At 34.7% G+C, this 22395-nt stretch overlaps 1 long non-coding RNA gene across 4 annotated transcripts in view; it reads left to right on the top strand.

Annotated features, from left to right (window-relative positions):
• LOC122179292 overlaps positions 1-7584 on the top strand; it is a 55817-nt gene extending 48233 nt beyond the window's left edge. For 3 of the 4 annotated variants that reach the window (XR_006178627.1, XR_006178628.1, XR_006178629.1), the window contains 2 exons: positions 5240-5302; positions 6538-7584. This is a non-coding gene — a long non-coding RNA (uncharacterized LOC122179292). Of the gene's footprint in view, positions 1-2661; positions 2768-5239; positions 5303-6537 lie in introns of all 4 variants that reach the window. The other variant, XR_006178626.1, reaches the window with a different exon arrangement.
• The last annotated feature ends 14811 nt before the right edge of the window (positions 7585-22395 follow it).

The raw sequence follows: 22395 nt of genomic DNA, 5'->3' as shown, positions 1-22395 counted from the left end.
TCACTTGAGCAAAAATTGTTGTTTATTGTAGACTAAATCTCTTTTTCATTTTCAGCTGTAATTGATAAATGCTGGCATTTTCATTCTGCCCATTTTTTTTTGTAACTGAGAAAAAGATAGAGGAATCAGGAGGAAAGAAAAAGCAGATTTCCTACCAGTGTGAAATTCTGAGGATGTTTGAACAATATATATATTTTTTTCATGTTTGCACAGATGTGTGAATGCTAGAAGCATTCAAGTCTGCTTTATAATCTGTGCTTAGGTTCGGAGTATGTTAACAAAAACTCTGTTATTGATTTGAATTTGGTGCTAAATAAGCGCAGCTCAAAGTACAGAGGAAACGTGAGTGTAGATACTGTAACTTGAAATCTGATAGATTATTTTTGTCCTTAAGCCTAACTTTTTATAGTAATGGGGCAGCATTATAGTACAGATGTGAAAAGACTTGTAGGATATGTCAACAGAAGATTCTTATATCTGAATTCTGTTCTAATAATTTCTTCTGCTCTTAACAGTTTGGACTGGCTACTGGATTGTTTTTTGAAAGTGATGTGTATGTACTTCCTGGCCTTCCTAGTGGTGCAAGATTCTCAGAATAAAAGAAAACACCAAAGTAATGTTAAAATATTATAATTATTCCCCAGCAGACTTTCTTATTCTTTCTTGTCTCAGAAAACTTATATCACTTTAGGACTGCTAAAGGCAAAGACCTGTACATTTTAATTCAGCAGATGTCTACAAAATAGTCTCTCACAGGGTAAGAAGTTCATGCCAAAATATTGATGTTTTGAAATGGGTAAGAAATATGAGTAATATACTTATGTGACATGTATAAAATAAAATAAAATAAAATAAAATAAAATAAAATAAAATAAAATAAAATAAGAAGATGTGAAGCATTAGTTTGTACAATGCTTGACAATGTCATAGTGTAGTCACTGGGATTTCTGAGAAAGGAACAGACACACAGTATTTCACTATAGGTTCATATACTGTTTTCCTGCTTTAACATTTTAAGAACTGGAAGGAAGAGATATTTTTGAAATTGTCCCAAACTTTGTATGAGCACATTTTAGCAAATCTGGATTTATAATATTCATAGAATCATAGAATAGAATCACCAACGTTGGAAAAGACCTAAAAGATCACCCAGTCCAACCGTTCACCTATTCCCAATAGCTCCTACTAAACCATGTCCCTCAACACAACATCCAGTCTTTCCTTTTTTTATTATATTATTTATATTTATATTTAATATATTTATTATATTATATTGTTAAATGCTTATTTACAAATTTAGCTTATGAAATCGAAGTTGCTTTTAATATTGATGAAATTAATTTCATAGTTCCTTTTTTCCAATAGGCTAACTAGTGAAATTACTGGGGATAAAAACTAAAGAATAATGCAAATAGGAAAAGACAGGAAGTTGAAGTACAAAGCAAAGTGAAACAAATAAGATAAATTATATCAAGAGATGGATTTTCTATGTGTGCTTAGAGTGAGTGAAAATTTAAGGCAATAGTTTGTCCCCTCATTATGTTCAGAACATGATACAGGAGTAGTAAAAATGTTATTAGCATTCTTTATTTTAAATGGTCACTTATAAGAAGATGGTTAAGGTGAATGTAGTCAATTTTGAAAGGTACAAAGATGAAAAAAATAAAATAGAGATGACTTACAAAATTCTGACTGTTGAGATTTACTTTATGATATTTATGGAACTATTGAGAACTCACACATAAATTTGTGTTAAAGAAATTGGGAAACTGAAGAATCATAGAATCATATAATTGTTTAGATTAGAAGAGACCTTTAGAATAGTGGATACCTTTACATTTTCTATTTAAACATTAAAAAAAAAAAAAAAAAAAAAAAAAAAAAAAAGTATCCTCATGGTTTACCAAGAAAAAAAGAACTAACAGGATTAGGAGAACATAAATCCTTAATAGAAATGTTGTGTAGTTTCCTTCCACAAGATTTTAATTCATAATGTACTCATTGATAGCTTGGTGCCAAAATTTTCATATTCCTTTTTCTTTTTCTTGAGCTGAGCAGAGAGAAGTTTAGCATTGCCATGCAACCAAAATGCAAAGGAACTGACATTTCTGTAAAGAAAAATGTTTTGAAGCAACTTCTTTCAATGTATAAAGTAATACCATATGGTAATATATTCAGTTTTCCACTCTTAGTCAAGCAGATTCATTCTTCAGTTGACTACAAAAGTACTGGGTATAATTTTTTCTAATTGGATCCAAAGTCAGTTTTCCTTGAATAAGATTTGGAAGACCTGAACGAATATTGTGATGTAAGCAGTGCTTGCATACATATGAACATAAAACCAATAAATCAATTAAATCGTTCTTTGATATCAGCAACTGTCTCCACTATTAGTGAAAGTTCTTATTTATGTTGTTTATTTATTTATTTATTTATTTATTGAGGAAGGAGTGGTGGGGAGGGAGCACACAAACTAAAAGCATGACATTTTATCATAAAGACTATAAATACAAGATGCAAAGGGCTATAATATGTGTTTGAAGCTAAACATAGGAGTCAAAGAACAAATTCCCTGGAAGAAGGAGAGGAGGGATCTATACAAATGGTGGATTTCTGTGTAGTCTGAGGAAGATTTTGACCATGTGGTTATTCTTTACTAAGTTTTGCCCCTAACAGGAAAGATGGCCATGGACTTCAACAGTCATAATTATATCCATACTTTCTGATCAAGGAGATGAGCTGATTTGCAGAAATATAAATCTTGGAGGTATGCCAGCTGTAAAGGATTATCTTCTTGGAGTGGGGATTATGGGAAGGGACTGGTTCAGAGTCTAGCTAGCGTGAATAAGAAAAAATGCAGGCTCTTTCCCTCATGTGTGCAAGGACTCAATAAGAAATATCCAAATCATTGCTGAAATTTCCCTATATGTATCTGTGCTTGCCCCATATTGAAATATTTTAAATCTTCCCTTCAGCTTTACAAGGGATACAGTCTACTTTTATAGAACTTCTAAAATAGTGTATCCTCAATATCTTCAAATGTATCTTTTTTCTCTTCACTTAACTCATTTAAGGTTCTCCTTGTTATCGCTGCTCCATTGTTAATGTTGAAAAATATAATCCTATCTAGGAAGTCCAAGGTTTTGTATTAGCATGCTTCTCAACTTTGATGTGGTTTTTGTTATTGTATTGACATAGCACTATCTATGGAGTTTATGATAGAGAGGTGTGTGGGAAAATATGGATTGCCATTTTGTGCATTTTTTTAATTCACCGTTTTATTCTTTGTTTACCGTCAGCAAATGTGTGTGCAGTTTTGTAGTCCCAAAAATTCTTCATCACATTTGAGACTGTCATGCAGTTAAGAAGCATTATACTTTGATTTATAAACACAATAATAGTCTGTTTTGAGGTAGCAGAAACAAATTAGGCTAAGTAGAGAGAAAATGGGGGTTATTTGCTTGTCTTCTCTGTCAAGAAAGCATGGCTGTGGAAATGCAGTGCATCTGACAATGTGTACTATTATTTTTGTTGACAAATGCAGAATGTCTTCAGTCTGATAATGAATAGGTTTAAAATCTCATGGAGACAGAGGAGTTTCAGATAGGCATTCCTCACTTCTTCCCCTTCCAATGAGAACAAGTTGAACTGTGGCTGTCAGCAAAGTTGATTGCTTGAGTTCTGTTGTCTTTACCAAAAAGAAACAACAGAAAAGGGCATACTAGAAAAGCTATCTACCTGCTCTTGTTATGTTACAGTTATTAAAAGAAAAATAAACTTTTTCTTGCCTATTGCTTTAATCAATCCAAAGCATATGTACAAGGTAATAAACTACAGAACCTACTAAATCCATTTGGACTAAATCTCAAACTTCTGATTTACAATATGGTTGATTAAAATATAATCAACCTGGTAGAACACTGCAATAAACAAATATGCATTTCCTCCTTACGGGCTGCAGACTTCTCTTTCAAATTAACTTTCTAGAGTGATTTAATATGTAGGATCATTGTTCAATTTTGAAAGCTTCATTTGCAGGGTACTTATTTTAAAGCTACTATATAGATTGCATAAATTTTTAATTTTCATAGATGACCACATGATGTCTGTCAAACACCAGGGGAGCATGAAGTCCTGATGGAAGCTGGCATCTCTCAGAGAGCAGCTGACAAGAATGGTTAGGGCCAGAAGTGACAGCGACCATTTCTTGCATGGACAGAAGTGGCCCTGGCTGCAGTTGTGGCAGAACATGGCTACTGCCAATGTTGGTTCTAAATGGCTTGCTAGTTTCTCCACTCATGGCACCCAGCTGGCAAAGTGCTCTGTCCTTTGCATCCCCTCTACCCTCTCTAGTCACAGAATCAGAGGATATGGAATGGTGAAATTATGCTCAGCTGGCCACAGCACAAGAAATGAAAGATTCCTTGCCCTCTATCGCCAGGCAAGGGAGGACCAAAGAAAGAAAGGGAAATGGAAGTTTTGTACTCAGAGTGATGGGTGAATCCCCTCCTTGCCTATCTCACGTTGCAAGGTGTCCTTATATAACAGATATGAGATTCTAGAGCTTAATGGAGAGATAAACAAAAGTTGAAGGAGTCACCTAGGGCAAATTAGCCCAGAGCATTGGAGGCTGAGGAAAGGGTACATGACAGCCTTCAGCTTCTCACCAGGGGACTGGAAGGGCAGTTCTGAACTTCTGTCTCTGTTGACAACAGTAACAAGACCTAAAGGAATGACATGGATTTGTGTCAGGAGAAGGTTAAGTTGAGGACTGGGAAAAAATACTTCATCAGAGGAGATAGCCATGGAACAGGTTCCCCAGGACAGTGGTCATAACCCCAAGCTTCCAGAGTTCAGGACATGAGATTTGAATGGTTCTATGTGGAGCCAGGGGTTGGACTTGATGATCCTAGTGGAGCCCTTCCAGCTCTGGGTATGCTATGATTCTATATGATTTCTGTAGAAACTATTCTAACTACATAGTGATTTAGCACTTCCCAAAGGACTTAGTGCAGCCAGCTGCACTTATTCATCTGTCACAGTACTCCTACAGTGAAATTTCTGCTGTGCTTATCTACTGCAAGAAATTCACTTTTTTCTAAGTATGCCACATGTGGAAAAGGTTCATGTCAGCATGATTTTCTTTCACACTTTGAAGAGAGTGTCAAAATATAGTAAAAATGGGAAACATAGAAAACCAATTAACCAAGTCTTTTCTTATTTTTTATTTACAAATCAGATCCAAATCATCATAAAAGTTTTGGAAGATTCACTGTACTTTGGATGAAGTCCTGAATCTTAGGTGAGTGGCAGCCTGAAGTGCAACTGTACGACAGAATGTGCGTGAGTTTCAGCAGTAAGAATGTAAAAACTAATGAGGAGGAACCTGTCATGAAAAGAGAGCTACCATGGGTGACAGCAGTGGAAGAGTTGACACAAGGCCATAACACAGTCAGGGGCTCCTGATTTCCATCGTGCTGAAGCTAAGCAGAAAAAGAAAGCAGCTGGACTTCTCTGTGTTGCCCTTCTTTCTGAGATTTTACAGGTTATTAGGGGATAATAGTACCTTTAAAAGCCAGTAGGAGACATGAGAGGCTTGCTTGTTGAAATCTCTGTAATTATTCACTCATGTTGAGTTCCTTGAAGAAAGAAGTAGAGGGAGTTTTGAGGTAGCTGACCTTTCCTTGGAGAATGGCTTGTGGTCCACAGGGGAATGCACAAAGAATTATCCCAGGAGTAGTGAAAGTGAATATATAAGAATTAAAATAAATGTCTGCAATATATGGAAGGCTGCATACTTCATGCACTTCTTATTTTTCACTGCCTACTACGATTCTTAAATTCTATTGTGTATTTTGCTGCAATATTTATTTTTTACTGATAAGTACAGTCAAGTAAAAATAATAAAAAAAGGACATTAGAAATTATTTCTTTGAAATCACCTACCTTCACTTTTCTTGTAGGGTAAAAGGGTATATCAGTTCAAGTAGTAAAGCTTGGTCTGATTATTGCTCACAGAAACTCCTTTAAAGTAGTATTTACAACTACTAGGAAGGATCTGCTCTCATTTTCCTGCTCTGCAGCCCATAGTGAAATTTATGTTATTACACTATGTTTTGTTCTTTATACTATTTTATATAATTTTGCATTTTCTTAGAATTAAATTCTCTCTACATCTTAACACCTTAACAAGAATTTTGCTTTAAAAAGGACTTCAGCAAATTCTTCTGTACATTTAGATTGCAGTCATCAAGGCATTTGTTTCCATTTATTTTTGTTGATGTCTGCGCTTCACCTACCTTTTTCCTTACACAAATAATTAGCTTTAAGTGCAGATTCCACAGATATGTACATGCCAGTCAGTGGGACTGATCATACATGTGACATACCTTTATTTTTCCTGTTACCTTTTTAGGTGGCAGTATTTTTAGCTCATGTAAGATTGTCTATGTAGTTTAACAGCACTTCAGCTATTCATTAAATTATTTCATACAGCATTTTAGAAACTGTCCATCTTATCTTTTCCCTAAAACCAAGGCTTGATCTTCAGTTCACCTGAGAATGTGAAATGGATATACATTCTGCACTACAGATCTGTGAAGTCTCAAGTTTATGAAATAAAAGAATATGTTCGTGGAAGGTAAAGATCTAAAAAGAATGGAACTAGATTCTGCCAGAAGAATTGGGATTACAACAAACAACAAGAAGTGAAGAAGAGACAGGATGTTGAAATCTGTGAAGGAGAACTGCTAACAAAATAAGATGATGACACACAGGGTAGCTTTAAGGGAGTAAGCTCACAGACCTCGTGTGCTATACTAGTTTAAACAACAAGAAGGAAAACAACTAGACTAGAAGGACAAAAGCAATAAAAATGACTAATGCTTCATTTCTGCCTTCACTGTTGAGAGATTTTGATATATAGAGAAGGATGACAACATAAAGATGAGCTCGTTGTTTTAGTCTTCACTGGCAGCCTAAATTCTCACATCACTTAACCTTACATCCATAAGCCTCCTAGTGAGAATTAGGGGAGTAAAATACTCCCCACTATAAGGGTAGAGCAAGTTCAAGATAGACTCATGAGTCAGCACGGCTTCACCAAAGGACGATCATGTCTGATCAGTCTGGTGGCCTTCTATGGTGAATTGACAGTGGATAAAGGGAAGGCAACAGATGTCATCTACCTGGACTTCTGAAAAATCTTTGATATGGTCTCCCACCACACTCCTATATCTGAATTGAAGAAATATGGATTTGAAGAGTGGATTATTTGGTGGATAAGGAGTTGGTTGGATATACACAGCCAGAGGGTTGTGGCCAATGGTTCTATGTCCATACGTCTCTATGTCTCTACATGGTGGAGGCCAGTGATGAGTGCTGTCCCCCAGGGGTCTGTCTTGAAACTGATACTCCTTAACATTTTTATCAATTATGTAGATGATGAGGGATGTACAGAAGGGTGAGGGAGGTGACTGTTCCTCTCTACCCTGTTCTCATGAGGCCCTCTCTGGAGTATTGCATCCAGGTCTGGAATCCCTGCGCGAGGAAAGATGTGGAGCATTTGAAGAGTGTACAGAGGAAGGCCACAAAGATGATGCAAGGGCTGGAGCATCTCTCCTATGAAGACAGGCTGAAGGAACTGGGTTTGTCCAGTCTGGAGAAGAGAGTGCTGCGGAGGAGATCTCATTGTGGCTTTCCAGTATTTAAGAGCTTGTTATAAACAGGAAGGAAATCAACTTTTTACATGGTGATAGTGATAAAACAAGGGGAAATTATTTAAACTAGAGGAGGGAAAATTTAGACTAGATGTCAGGGGGAAGTTTTCCACTGAGAGGCTGGTGAGGTGCTGGAACAGGCTGCCCAGAGAGTTTGTGGATGCCCTATCTCTGGAAGTGTTTAAGGCCAGGTTGGATGGGACCTTAGGCAACCTGATCGAGTACTCAATCAACTCTGCCTGCATCAGGGGAGCTGGCACTTGATAATCCTTGAGGTCCCTCCTAATACAAGCCATTCTATGTTAAGGCCTGGGATTAAATGAGATGTTGTTTGACAGACCACATTCTTCAAAAGAATTCTCACATTAACTTAGGATTTCATTAAATTTTTTATGCAACAAACTATAATGTGAGAGAAACAGTCACTGATCATAATTTTACTCTGTTTAGAAATGAAAAATATGTTATATATATATATTGTCTCATAGAATAAACAAAATATTCATTTTAATATTTTTAACTTTTATTTTTAATACAACACTTGACTTTTGAATTACAAGACTTTTTCTGGAATTTGGTTTTGAATTTTATTTTTTATGTTTTTTATATCTTCTCGCTCTTTTCTTCCCAGCATCCTTTCACCCCACATAAATAACAACTTTAAAATTTTGGAATGAACAAGGTAAGAGTGGAAAGCTGATCATGACAAGAAAACTCAAAGAAATACTCAATCTCTGCAAGTTGTGATCCAAAAATGCAAGCAGCTAAACACAGCCTTTTGCTCACTCCCTCATCTCCCAGTGAGATGAGGAAGAGAACTGGAAAAAAAAGAAAAGTAGAACTTGTGGGTTGAGATAAAAGCTACTATGATAGAAAAGGAAAAGAGAAATTTAATAGCAATTACAACAATATATATATATGTACGTAATTATAAAACAAGTTATACACAAAACAATCATTTACCACCTGCTGACCAATGCCCAGCCAGTCCCCAAGTTCAGCTTGACACCTGACCAACTTACATCAATTTGTTTATATTTTTTGCATGATGCCATATGATATGAAATATCCCTTTGGCTGGTTTGGATCAGCTGTGCTGGTTCTGTCTCTCCCAGCTCCTTGTATGCCTTCAGTCCTCTCACTGGCAGGACAATACAAGAAGCTGAAAAACTGAAGTGTTCTTGGCTCTGTACAGCTTTGCTCAGCAACAATTAAAACAGCAGTGTATTACCAATATTGCTTTTGACCTAAAGCCAGAACATAACATCATACCAGACACACCAGACTCTGTTCCAGCTGAAACCAAGACGTGAAAAAGTTTTCAGATCTTTCTCAGGAGCACGGTGAGAAAGTAACATGTCAGCATTTATAAATCTCTGTCCTCCAAATCTGTACTTTGGCTTTACAGAGTTTTCCTCATACAGATTAGGTACTGAAGCACTGTAGACAATGAAAATGCATTCATTTCCAAACAAGTCATGGAAAGACTGACTGTTCTTACTTTACATCTAAAATGCCAGTGCTAGTTGTTTGGCTCATGATGACTGTCACAAATTGAACTTGAGCCCTTTCTGATATTTGTGGGAGTTTTGCCATTGACTACAATACAATCAGAAGGTTATTCAAATCTGTTACTACAGTGACTGGAACTTATTTTTGTCTGACATTGTCTAAGAGTCCTTGGAAGTCTTGTTCCAGTTGATTTCCTATACACAATTTGTGATGTTGTGGTAATTAATAATGACAATATTGCTGATCAGCATTGTACGTATACTGGGAATTCTCTTTGCTCCTTTGTGTGTTCTGTGACTTATATCTAATATAAACATAGTAAACAACCCTGAAATCGATAATCAGCACTAAGAAAATAGCCTTTGTTTTTTCAGAGTATAAGATCTACCATGTTTTTTCTGTAAGAATATTTGTGATGATCTGAACAAAAACTGACTTTGAAATTATTGAAAGGTTATGCAGTGCTGTCATCAAGGAGGATGTTTATATTCAAACAAACAGAATATGTCTTTAATCAGCGGTTCACCTAAGAGGTTTTGTTGATATAGTTGATCTTATTAAGAAAACAAAATTGAGAAAATTAATGTATCACATGTATTCTACCCAAATATCTCATATTCCCTAGTCACTAAGCTACAGAGTTTAGTATTTGAAAATGGTATAATCTGAAAAGGAGGTAGAGCTCTTATGAATAAAAATTGTATGAAATCAAAGAATTTAAAGAGAGCATCAGAAGAAACATAGGGGATGAAATTTCCAACATTAGAATTTTCAGACTATTCTGTTTTACTTGCCTGTTTGATATACATATTTTTCCTGTCTTTGTATAGATTTGGCAAAAGCATGGTTTTCCAAAGAGAGCAGGCACATCCCCTAAGAATGCACTGAAAATTGTATTCAACTTTTACATGCTATTTGAAAAAAACATGTTATACTATGACCAGACAGTACTACAAAACTCATCTAGAGGTTAAGGTTACCTGTTGTAGTTTTAATCTGATATTTATGCCTTTAGAAGCACCAATCAATAAGCAATTTTAATACCCTACAGTAATTTTGCTATACTGAAAATTTCCATTTGGTGAAATGTCAGAATTGCTCCATACATATGTAACTATGTTGCCCTCTTGTGACCAGCTTTAAAAAATAGGAAGCCACCAACCACTTAAAGAATAGAACTTGACTCAAGATAGTAATAAAGTGAATTATCTATAGACTTACATCACTTAAGCACTTGTTCTATGCTAAACAGAGCAAAATGACCATTCTAAACTTGATCTTAAGTACCTATCATATGCACGCTGCTTCTATACCTTTTTGATCCTAGTGTCAATTTTTGTGTGGTTTCCTCTTCACATCTCATTGTCCTTAGTTACTCTGCTAATTTAAAAACAATTTTCAAAATCATATGTGAACATTTCATGTGTTGACTGTGATGTAATGAGACTGACATTCTTCTATTAAATGCATATTATATAAGCATCAAATCACTTGGCTTTTTATTTCATCTCATATGGTTCAGATACTAGTAGCTACAAGTAGGCCAAAGTGTACTGAATATCAGAGAATAGCTTGAGTTGGAAGGAACATTTAATGGTCAGCTAGTCCAACTCCCCTGAAATGAGCAGGAGCATTCACAGCTTGATCAGGTGAGTCAGTGCCCTGTCCAGCCTGACCCTAATTGTCTCCAGGGACAGAGCATCCACTACTTCTCTGGGCAACCTGTTCCAGTGCTTCACTACTTTTTACTTCTTCCTTATATCCAATGTAATTATTCCCTCTTTTATTTGGAAACCATTTCACATTGTCTTGTCACAACAGGCACTGCTAAAGAGTCCGTCCCCTTCTTTCTCATAGGCCTCCATTAAGTACTGAAAGGTTACTATTAGGTCTCCCTGGAACCTTCTCCTGTTCAGCTTGCCCTCACAGGGGAGATGTTTAGATCATTTCTGTGGGCTTTCTATGCCTTAGCGTAGCTTCCAGGAGGATTCTCTTTTGACAAAGATTTAAGGGATGAAGACAGTGGCCTAGATGGCTGAAAATTCTAACATTCTTCACTTTTCTTGCATAAAGAAAGACTATAAAGGAATAGATCATAGAAATAAGATCAGATAGCTAATTTATTCAAGCATAAGATTAGATCTCCTTAGTGTGGAATTGTTGAAGCCATGTCAAGTTATTTTTTAAATCAATTTTTAGTGACGTTTTTGTGCTGAGGATTGTATGTGCTTCATTAAGCAATCCAGTTTAGAAAAGTATAAAATTCTTAACTGGGCTTTGTACCTACTTCTTAAAACAAAGATTTACACAGACTATAGAACTTTTGTATTACCATTATAGCAGATGAGAAAAAGACAAATTAGATGTTGGTTTTTTTCCTACATTAATCTTTTTTTTTTTTTTTTTTTTTTTTTTTTTTCCAGGAAAGCGCCTTCATCTTATCCAGTGATTAATGCTTAAATAGAGAATTTGTGCATTTCAGATTCACCGAGAGTTTCAAAGAGATATTTAGTTATTACAGTAGAAAGTACACTACTTTTGATTTTGAAAGAATAATACAGTCTATATATAAATGCAAATTTTTACAGCTTGAAGAAGTCCTCCTATAAAAAACTATTCTACCTCAGGAGAATTACAAATTTTGTTCTGTAGTTATTCATAGCATAAGTGTTTAAACCAATTCATGCTGAGAGAACATGAGCCATTGATATCATTTATATTAAATATGGCTACTCTTGCTGCCTTTTAATTGGCTTTTATGTGAGCTAGAGATTGTTTGTAATAATTAAGCTGGAAGTGGGAGTTAGCATAGGAGTTTATGATCTCCAAACAACATTTTCAGGTCTCAGATATGGACAACAATATCATGATTAGAATCCTGAAAAATAAATCATTGTTAAGGACACATAAAGAGTGCTCAGATTGGAGAAGTGTGTCCATGAGAAAATTAGAGAAAATGCTTTATTATTCATTAGCATACCCTAATGCTTGACAAGAAAGTTTTGTTGTCTTTTTTTTTTTTTTTTAATGAAACAGTTGCTTTCGTTTATGTGATATTTAATATTCAAACATGGATAATCCAGACAGATTATAAAATGTTAGTTGTATTCGTGCAAGAAAAACAAAAATGTAGGAAAAGTCAATTTTCACTTCCAAAAATTAAAATGTTCTATTTGATTTCTGGCCACTATAATGCAGGCAATGTTATCTTTAATGATTTAATTAACATTTTCAGGGCTATTAACCCATTATGTCAATTACAGATTGAAATTATGTCAGTTTGCATCAAATTTTTTTTATTTGATCAAAGCTTTTTACTCTTCTCTTATCAAACCATTTTATGTTCACGTTTATAGAAACAACATCTTTTTTAGAAAGATGAGAATAGCCTTCTTACAAAATGGATAAGTCAAAATGTATTTTTTCTGACATGCTTACAAGAATAGGATACTTTTTAATGATTTTATTAAATTGTAACTTGTGAGTTTAATTTCACAAAAGTGAAGAGATGAATGTTGGAAAAAAAAACAATAACAAGAATGATACATTTCAGAAATCAAAGCAAACATTTTGGAGGTTGGTAGAGTGGAGGTGTTATAACTGGAATGCATAAAGGAAAAGTATTTCGGAAAAGCAGACTCGCAAAGTAAGATATATATTAGAAATATGTCATAAAAAATATTTTTGATCTGTTTGAGTCACAGAGAAAATAGTACACAACTCTATAAATGTAAACAAAAGAAAAAAAAAATCAACAGGCTTTTGAAGTCGTTGATGAGCCAGATTTCAGATTTTGGTATGCATGATTTTAAGCTTAAGTGTACCTCCACGGCACTACTTTCAACAAATGCGCATTACATTCATGTACATGGAACATTTTGCTGTGGGCAGATGCAACAGTTATCTAAAGACAGATGTTGTGAACCTGCAGGATAGTGTAATGTGGGGCAAGAATTCACGTTTTCCAGCGCTTAAGAAAGCTTTGTATGCTCAGTCAAGGAATCTTCAATTGTGTCTTGTCACAGCCTAAAATTTGTATTTGAACTCCAACTGTTATATAAAATAGCATACACTGTCAGTATTAATCTATATCAGTTTAGGTTTTAGAAGCTTTTATTGTCAAAGGCAGTTGATTTAGGGGACATTTAATGTGGGAGTTCAAAGTATGTGGCACAGTTCTTTTGGGATAAAATAATTATATATATATTCTTACAAATGGTTGGTTTGTTCCCCAATTTAATATTTGGAATTGAACAGCATAAGTTCTGTTATATGCTATTTGACCTGGAGAAGTTGAGATATGACACTTTTCTGATATGCAGTGTAGATGTTTGTCTTGCATAAAATGTGACAGTAGATTTTGAAATACATGCAAGACCTTGGAAAAACAAACTAATAACATTTATTTGCCTACAGAATGCAATTCTTGTCTGCCTGGTACAGCTGGAAAGGGAGAATTGAAAATAGCTGTATCCTACATTTCTGGACTCCCAATGTCATATGTTCCTTGGGACTAACTTGTCCTTCAGCTACAACTTACTGCCAGTCCTATAAGCACTTCCTGATTGACTCAAAATTACCCAAGTAGATTTTGCTCTGGCATCCCTTCTTAATCTTATAAAGAGGAATATGTTAAGTGGCTGATCTGAGTTTTATACTGTGAGAGATTTCTCTCTCAGCATCTGACCTACAGTAGGTATGCAAAGCCTTTAATCAAATTATCTGTCAGAGGAACTTACTGTTCATTATTATACTTGTCTTATTGGTGGTAATATTAATGGAAAAGGAAGCTAAGGTAACATCATATAAAATTCAGTACCAGAAAATGGGATAGAATTTAAGACTCTTTTGTTCCATCCTAAATTCCAGATTCTGTTAAATAAAATACTTTGGGCTCTAAGAATACAGATATAAGTACAAACTAAAGACTAAATTCTTTCATCCTTGTTCAAGCAAATCCTATCCGTAGACTGAACTGGGAATTTAGATTGAGTGAAGACCGCAAAATTGAGCCCTAGAGGAATATGGTTTACTGCAATAAAGACACAAGAGAGTTGAAACAAAAATACTTCGAGCAACATGTAACAACAGAACAACATTACTTAGGGAAGCATTTGAATGGGATGAATTAATTAGAAACAAGACTTTGATCTAATGCTTCTGACAGTATTTATGTTCCGTGTAACCTATAATTTATATTACCTCAGCTGTTGCTTTTTTTTTCTATTTTGCAACTAGTGTTTCCCTATCTTTTACCACTCATGAAAGAATGTTTTGCACTGTCAACATATTTCCTTGCTGTTAATAAAAGATTATAACTAAAAATATAATGATGTGTCAAACAGTACTAACCCTCCAGAGGAGCTAAGCAGATGGAAATAGTACTGTGAAAATGAATGCATTGTTATCCAAATCATTTGCTTTTCTGCAAATTATCTCTAAGTCCCACCCATAACATACAAATGATGAAGCTGAACTAGAGTAAAATTACAGATTGACTCTGCTATACTTTACATTTGTATGAAACATATGTAACAGCATTTAACATCAACAGTTATTTCAGATTTACAATAACATAAATTAGGGCTCAATAAGCAGAAAATTAGTAAAGTTATCTGCTTTGAAGGCATTTTAAGCTCAATGAAAAGTCTATTCTTTCACTGATGAACTCTATCCAGTCCCAGTTTAAAATCTGCTATCTCTAAGAAAAAGATAGAAGATAGATTAAGAAAGTAGATCCATGTTCATTTAAAAGACATTTTTTATTTCCTTTTAGTGCATATTTTTTTGATTCATGTTAAATGAATGTTTTTTGCATAGTTTATTCTCAAGAAAACATTTTACATTTAAAATACAGATACAAAATACATTTGTACTCCAACTTGTTTTTAGTATAATTATGTGTGTAAGTTGATTTAACAGTAAGCAGGCCTGTCTAATTTTCAGTATTAATCCAAAAGGAATTCCTCCATGTGAAAACCTCATAAGCATGCTTTTATTATAGCATTCATTCAGGTAAAATATATACATAGTAATAAATATATATTAATTTATAGCAATAGATAATAATATAATTATATACATATATATAGTATTCATTCCGGTATTCATTTAGGAAATTAGTCATGTTATTTATGATATCTGCATTAACATAGAGAGGCTAACTGCAATTTCATTCATATCTTTCCCAAGATAAGAAAACTTTGTGAAGGAAGGCTACATATTTTCCATATATATTACATACATAAAATACAACTCCACCTTTATTTTCAAAGTGACTTAAATTCTGTTTCTCCATAAGGATTTACTAACATGATCTTTAGTGTTCATGCAGAATTCTAGTGAATAAGGGTCAAGGAATTACACTATAGACAATTTCCTTTGTGAGACAGTGCATTTCATTTTTTATTGTTTGACACATCCATCCCTTCTGACATTTTGCAAAGTTTTTCAAAGACAAACATCAGTACTTTTCAAGCCAATCTTTGTTCCTTTTTCTTCTGGATACCTTCAGTTCTGTGTTTCCTGCTTCCCTCTTCTTTCTCTCAATGACATCTAATGACATTTCTAATTGGATTCTGATACTTTTCTCATTAATTCCAGGCAGCAATAACTACAAGACTTATTAGGGGATTTTTCTAGGATAATGACATTGTCATGGGGTCAAGTCTATCCAAAAGTACTGTTTGTGTGTGACTTGGATACACTAGAACACAATTAATATTCACCCAGGATGCAGAAGGAACAAACAAAGAAAAGAAAAGTGGCAAGGATGAATTTTCTTGAGTAACTTAGCATTTTTACCTGCCTGTAACACAGCTTGGTTGGGAAGACAGAGGGTGATAGCAAACTGAATAAGAACTGCTATCTGACCTTATATATGGGGAAAATCAGAGATTGTACTGAGACTATATGAACAATGGCACCATTTGTGGTTTAAATTTACACAGTATTTGAGAAAAAGGAAAAAAAAAGAAGGGAAAAAGAAAAAAAGAAAAAGCAGTAATAGTTGAAAAAGCACTTCCTTTGGGGAAAGGAATGGAATTGCCTGATGTGAAACTGCCCTGAGCTGCCAGCCAAAATTCAGAAATGTAAAGGTAGTCTAAAATGGACTAGACCTACCTGAGTCAGTTTTGTTTTCTCTAGCCCTTTGTTTTAAGAAATGCATCAGTGCAATCATATACATACACATATATAATATTATATTCACACACATATATATAGCTATCTGCCTTTCACATTTATTCTGCTTAAAAAATACATAGAGATTATATGCTATGAAGTGATGTGTTCTTTTTTGGCTGCTCCATCCAAATTTCCCTGTGAGAGACATATTCTAGAGAAATTCTTATTTATATTGTTTTCCTGATTGGGAATATGTTCAATCAGTGGTAAAAAAATCAAACTTGTAATTGATCTTATCTTACTGCAAGTCTACAGAAAAATATCTTTTAAAAAATTTATATTCCCAACAGATTTGTAAAGATGAAATCAGAATCTAAAAAAAAAAAAAAAAAAAATATGAAAACTTAAATGGCCCTTATCCCACTCCAAAATGCAGCCAAAATAAGATTAAATCTTTGTTTACTGCTAAGTGAGATTAGAGCTGGATAAGAGCTTTCCTGATAAACCAGGGATAAGTTTTCTTCCTCTGTAAAGGTGAAGAAGAATATGGCTTTTTAATTAAAGATTCTAAGTAGAGGCATATAGCTTGTAATTTACTGCTTTAGACAGATTAGTTGACAGCCTATTAGGGCTTTATTTATTTTAATACTTTGTATTAAATTTTCCTAGAATATTCAAAGTGTATCTTTTAATACCTGATGACTTCTAATATTTTCTCTGTTTTGCAAATATTGACATGAAAAAAAATCCCCTTATTCGGCTGTTCAAGCACAAAAATAAGAAAAATACACAACATTTATTCAAGGCTTTGATTCACCTTCACTGAGCAAGCAACTGCTGCTGTTTAAGGCTGCTCCCAGGCATTTGTTATTGCCCCTTTTCCAGATGTTACTATTCTACTGTAGAGTCAGCAGAATGGAGTACGTGGGAATGCTTCAGCTGTTCCAGTTTAGTTCAGCAAATTAGCTTTAATCTTTGATTAGATGACTTGGGCCAAGACTCTGGGCTGAGAATGGGAGCCGCTTCAGGGTTAGCATATGTTGAGTTCTTCCATACGATGATAATTTCTTACAGAGATTCAGCAACATCTTGAACTATTGCAAATATAACCAGATCACATCTGTCAAAGATCTTACACTTTAGTGACCAGTGTTTCTGTCAAAATTAGCTCTATCTGTTTGGAGTTAGCTTCTTTATTTTTGCAAAATGATCCTGACTTTTTTTTTAGGCAGAGTTGTAAAAGTGTGATTCAAGGGCATTCTTTTTCTCAGCTCTTTTTGTGCTTCAACAGTGACCTGCTGCAAAGAAATCTGTAAAACAACTTTCTAAGAGGGTTGTCATCTTTTATGTGCCTACCTTCTCTGTTGGTACTGCTGCCTACTGAGTTCCCTTTACTCATCTGTTCTGCCCTCTGGAAATGTGATTATCATAGCATGCTTCAGATGACAAATTCAACTGAAAGAGTGCAAAAAAATTTTTAGAGTGCTAAAAAATCATAAGGTATGTTTGAAGTATTGTTACCACTACTGTGTTATTTACTACTTTGAATTTTAATAACAAGAGAAAGTAATTTGCAGTTACTTTTAGGAGCACATGTTACTTTTAGAACAATACTTTACAAATAATTTTTGCAGAGGACTATCGGCTTTTTGAAAACATAGGCACATATCAGTACAGCAGCCATTTAACTCAAGTAGTTACAAATGTTTTAGCCTACCAAACAGAGGAAATTAGAGCAGCCTCAAGGTGATCTATTCTGGACTTAATAGGGCATGGCAGATCTTACAACGCAGCATAGCAGAGTGTAAACCAGCAATAAATGCATGTTATAAAAAAGTTCATAGATGTTTCCAGATGGTGTGATTATGGTGAGTCTGGAAGTTCTGCTTAACTGTCTGTGTAGGTACTTAGAGATAAGAGGTAATCTTGATATTAGTAGTGATATAGGTCACCACCAGAAATTTATCAGATTTTTCCTCCCTGAATTGCTTGGGTTTAATTGTGATAAACACATCCTTTTATAGAATAATCTATGTATTTATTTATTGTTATGCTAATGTATATCACAAACATATACTTTTCTAATGCATATATAGTGATACACAATTTTTAAATCTATGTTTTGTAATAAATATGTTTGTAGTAAATAGTAAATGCAAATTTGGAGTTTTAGAGAACACTAGTTATCAATGGGAAAGAAGTATTCCAAAATTTCTGCAATTCCTGTAACGGTTAAGAAGTCTGTCTTAGAAGTTACTAGACATGGTTTGCAAAATTAAGGAAATTGTCCTACTCAGAACACATTTTCTTCCTCTTGTGTTTTTATGTGTTTTGTATCAACTCAAAGGGAAAAATCTGCTGAAAGTCAAGTGGATTTTCACTTGATGCTGAAATTCAATAATATTTTCTGTCACTGAATCATCCCACTAAATTCTATCATGTCACTAAATTCTCCAACCTATTGTTTAACAACAGAACACTTTCTTTGTCTCCCTTTTTAAGTCATTTTTTGTGGAAAATTCTGGTTTCTGATTTTTCTACTGTTCTGCCATGGCAAATGTAAGATGAGAGATAGAGCTGAATACCATATGTTCATACAGCTTTGGACGGATTTCTCCATGGCATGCTGCACAGCTCCCATCCACAGAGAAATGTCTTCCATTTTGGTCATTTGAGCTCTTACATGTAATTTTCTTACAAGAAAAAAAAACTATTCATCATTCCTACTGTCAAAAAGAAGGATGTTTGCTCAGGAGCTTCCTCATGTACGGCTGAGTAGAGGTGAGGACACACAGGCAGTGTAACTACAGATCAGGGCCTGGTGCAGTGCCAGGCTGAACCTCCTGCACCTCCTGCCTGGCAATCTAAGGTCAGACTTCCATCTCTGTCATGACACCCACCAGCACAGGCTGGCATTGGGCATGCCAGCGGCTACCTGGCTGTCCAAGGTCACCGGCTCCTCACAGCAGCATCTGTCATAAAGCTCCTGGCACAGCTACTGATGAGGAATCTCATAGATTCCGTTTTCTTTCCCACCCTCTGTGGTAACTTTGGGACTGTACTGACAACATGCGAACTAAGGAGAACATGTCTTTAATAAGAGAACAACTATTGAAATGTCCTCAGCTATAAAAGGGAAGGAACAGCAGGGTTGTATGAGGAAAAGCAATCAAGTAGATATAGTGAAATATTTCTGTGAAATGCTTTTCTGTTTCAAAGTCCTATCTCAATGAAGCAAAGTGTAAAAACATTTCCAGAGACTTTATTGTGGGAACAAGTCAATTAAAATCATATATTATTTCTGCAGCAAAGAAAAAAATAAATAAAAGCAAATTAGTAAATCTCTTAAACTTGAGAACAATTTCCAAATGTATATATATGTTAATAACTAAAGATGCATCATTGCTACTACTGCAATTAAGGGGCGACTGCATATTTCTTGCTCTTAATTTAGCATTTACAAGTAAATTAAAAATTATTCTCTTAAGTCCTACTGTCTTTGGAAATGGTTTGGCAGAAGAAGTGTTGGCTAGACATGGAATTGTGTTATGGTAAGTGATGGACAGTCTCAGAGGGTCTGCTGTTTTATTTATCTGAGTAAGCCTTGGCTTGACATATTTCTTCCAAGATCTTTAAAGAAAGCCAGAAATCTTACATGAATAGGTTTGCAGGAGTCTGTCAAAATACATTATTAAATTTTATTTTTACTTATGTAGATATAAAGTCATAAAAAGTGAAGATGTCACACGATAGAAAGTAGAAGTGTAAGAAAATATGTGAACCCCAAATTTTATATCAGTCAAAAAAGAGTAGAGAACTTCTGACATATGTCAGAATTAATAAGAACCTCAAGAAGCTGGAAAGTGAGTTGTCTCAGTGAGGAGCACTAATGCTTAGCAGTCCACTTCCTTCATAATAAAAGAAATTTAGATCATAGGATAAGTACATGGATGTTTTAGGCAGACGTAGAGATCTTTTAAAACCTAAACCATATCATCAAGAAAACTCAGTGGGAGCCTTCTTACACTTAAAGAGGATAATGAAATATCTCTATTTTTTATGCTCTAAAAGAAAGAGTTCTCTAAATTAGGCAAGGGACTGTATTAGGAGAAGAATGTTGCTTTGAAGGAATATGACAAAGTCATTTAGATCTATCAATTCTTGGAGATGTGGTATGCTCCTGGAAACTTCCACCAGTATTTCAACCTACTGTATGCCAGGGTACTCTTTAGTTGTCACAGAAACAGACAAGAGAGCAGATAAAATTTCAATGAGATGGTAGAGATGGCATACTAGTGTAATGCTAAAAAGAAGATTGTTCATAAGCATAATCTATAGAGATTGTTAACTCCCAAACTGTCTTATGAAGAGGTTTCTAAATGGAAAACTAAAGCACAGATTTGAAGCCTTCTGAAAGAGAAGTTTAATTTTTTTTTTTTATGCAACAACTAGAAGATGACATTTTGAAGAGAGTTCAGAGGAAAGTGTCAATGAGAAGGAGGTGAGGGAAACTGGTAAAAAAATTTTAAAGGGGGAATTAGTAAACTTGGTCAGATATCAACAAGAGACTCTTTGCACTCAGATCCTTACGAAAGAATATTATCCCAAAGCTTCCTTTTAAACCACATGTAAAGGAAGGTCTAAGTGTACTTCTGATCCATGACCCTTTCAAGTGCTTATTTTAGTAGCTTGATTTTCTTTTATTCACTCATTTGTTTGTGGATTTAGAGCGGAAAAAGAGCCTTTTGTATATCTTGTCTTTCCTTGAAACATCCCTATAAAGTCTTATTTAGAAATGATATTGTGGCCAAGTCTATGAGAGGTATGTCCAGGAAGTAATGTCAGTATGGCAAATCTGCTTTTAGAAGAGCTGCCGTTTCATTCTACAGTCTCAACTACAGTCATTGCACTGATGTTTAAGATGGTTTTAAAGACTGGAGGTATACACAGAATCATGGAATCACAGAATTGCTTGAGTTAGAAAAGACCTTAAAGATCATCAAGTCCAACTGCAACCTAACCATACTACCCTAACAACTCTCAGTTAAGTCATGTCCACATCCAAATGGTTTTTAAACACATCCAGGGATGGTGACTCAAGCACCTTCCTGGGGAGCGTATTCCAGTACTTAACAACCCTTTCTACATGTGTGCTTCTAATAAGTATTTCTGGATAAAATATTCATTCCATGTGTTGTAGTAAAAAAAACAGAGAGTAAAAGTGAAGGTTTTAAACTGTTTGTACTTCTGCAGTACAAGCAGTATGGAAAAAAAAAAAAAAAAGAAAAAAGAAAAAAAGAAAGTACTTATCTGCTTTCTAACATCCAACTGATTTGCCTCAACATATGGTATCATGAGTTTGGAGAGACACATACTGGCATAAAGAATTCTCAACAGAGAGTCCAAGAAATGCTTCATGCCACTTAGATCCTGAACAAGCCTGTATAGCAGAGATGAACATTAGGACTGTTGAAAGTATATTGTCAAGTGCAAAGCAGACTAGGCTGATAAAAAGGTATAAACATGGCTTTAAATTTCTCTAGCTCCTATTTTCTTATGCATGTGCAGTTCCATTTAAAGTAGTACAGAAGCATGTACTTGGAATTTCACTTGCATCCAGTTTTACATTTGAGGTAGCTACTGAATATCTCTGCGGCCTTGAATTGTAAGTCCCAGTGTCAAATGGCATTTGCTATATTTTTTTAGAAATCATTGTAAATGTTCAGTTACAGATTCTCTGCACTTATGAAAAACACTAAGCTCCTTATTCTTTCTCTGTTCCCTTCTTCACTTCAGGCTCAGGGCATTTACTTTACTAAAGTGAAGGCAAAAATCTACCAAACTGAGGAACGTTTAGACGCTCTCTTATTTATTAATTAAATGGAAAAAATCATGATCTAGTCAGAAGATTAAGAACATTCTAGCAGATGAAGCTTTCATAATGCCATTTCTGTGTGTTTAGTTCTGATTGTTTGTAATAATGTGATTTTTACTTAAATTCATCACTATTTTATTTTAAGACCGTCTCTGTTCATGAGAT

This window comes from Lagopus leucura, unplaced genomic scaffold (genome assembly GCF_019238085.1).
Source record: "Lagopus leucura isolate 7727_CA_CO unplaced genomic scaffold, USGS_WTPT01 Super-Scaffold_100002, whole genome shotgun sequence".
NCBI classification, from domain to species: Eukaryota; Metazoa; Chordata; class Aves; order Galliformes; family Phasianidae; genus Lagopus; species Lagopus leucura.
Note: the sequence above shows the minus strand (reverse complement) of the source record. Positions and strands in the feature narration are given on the sequence as shown.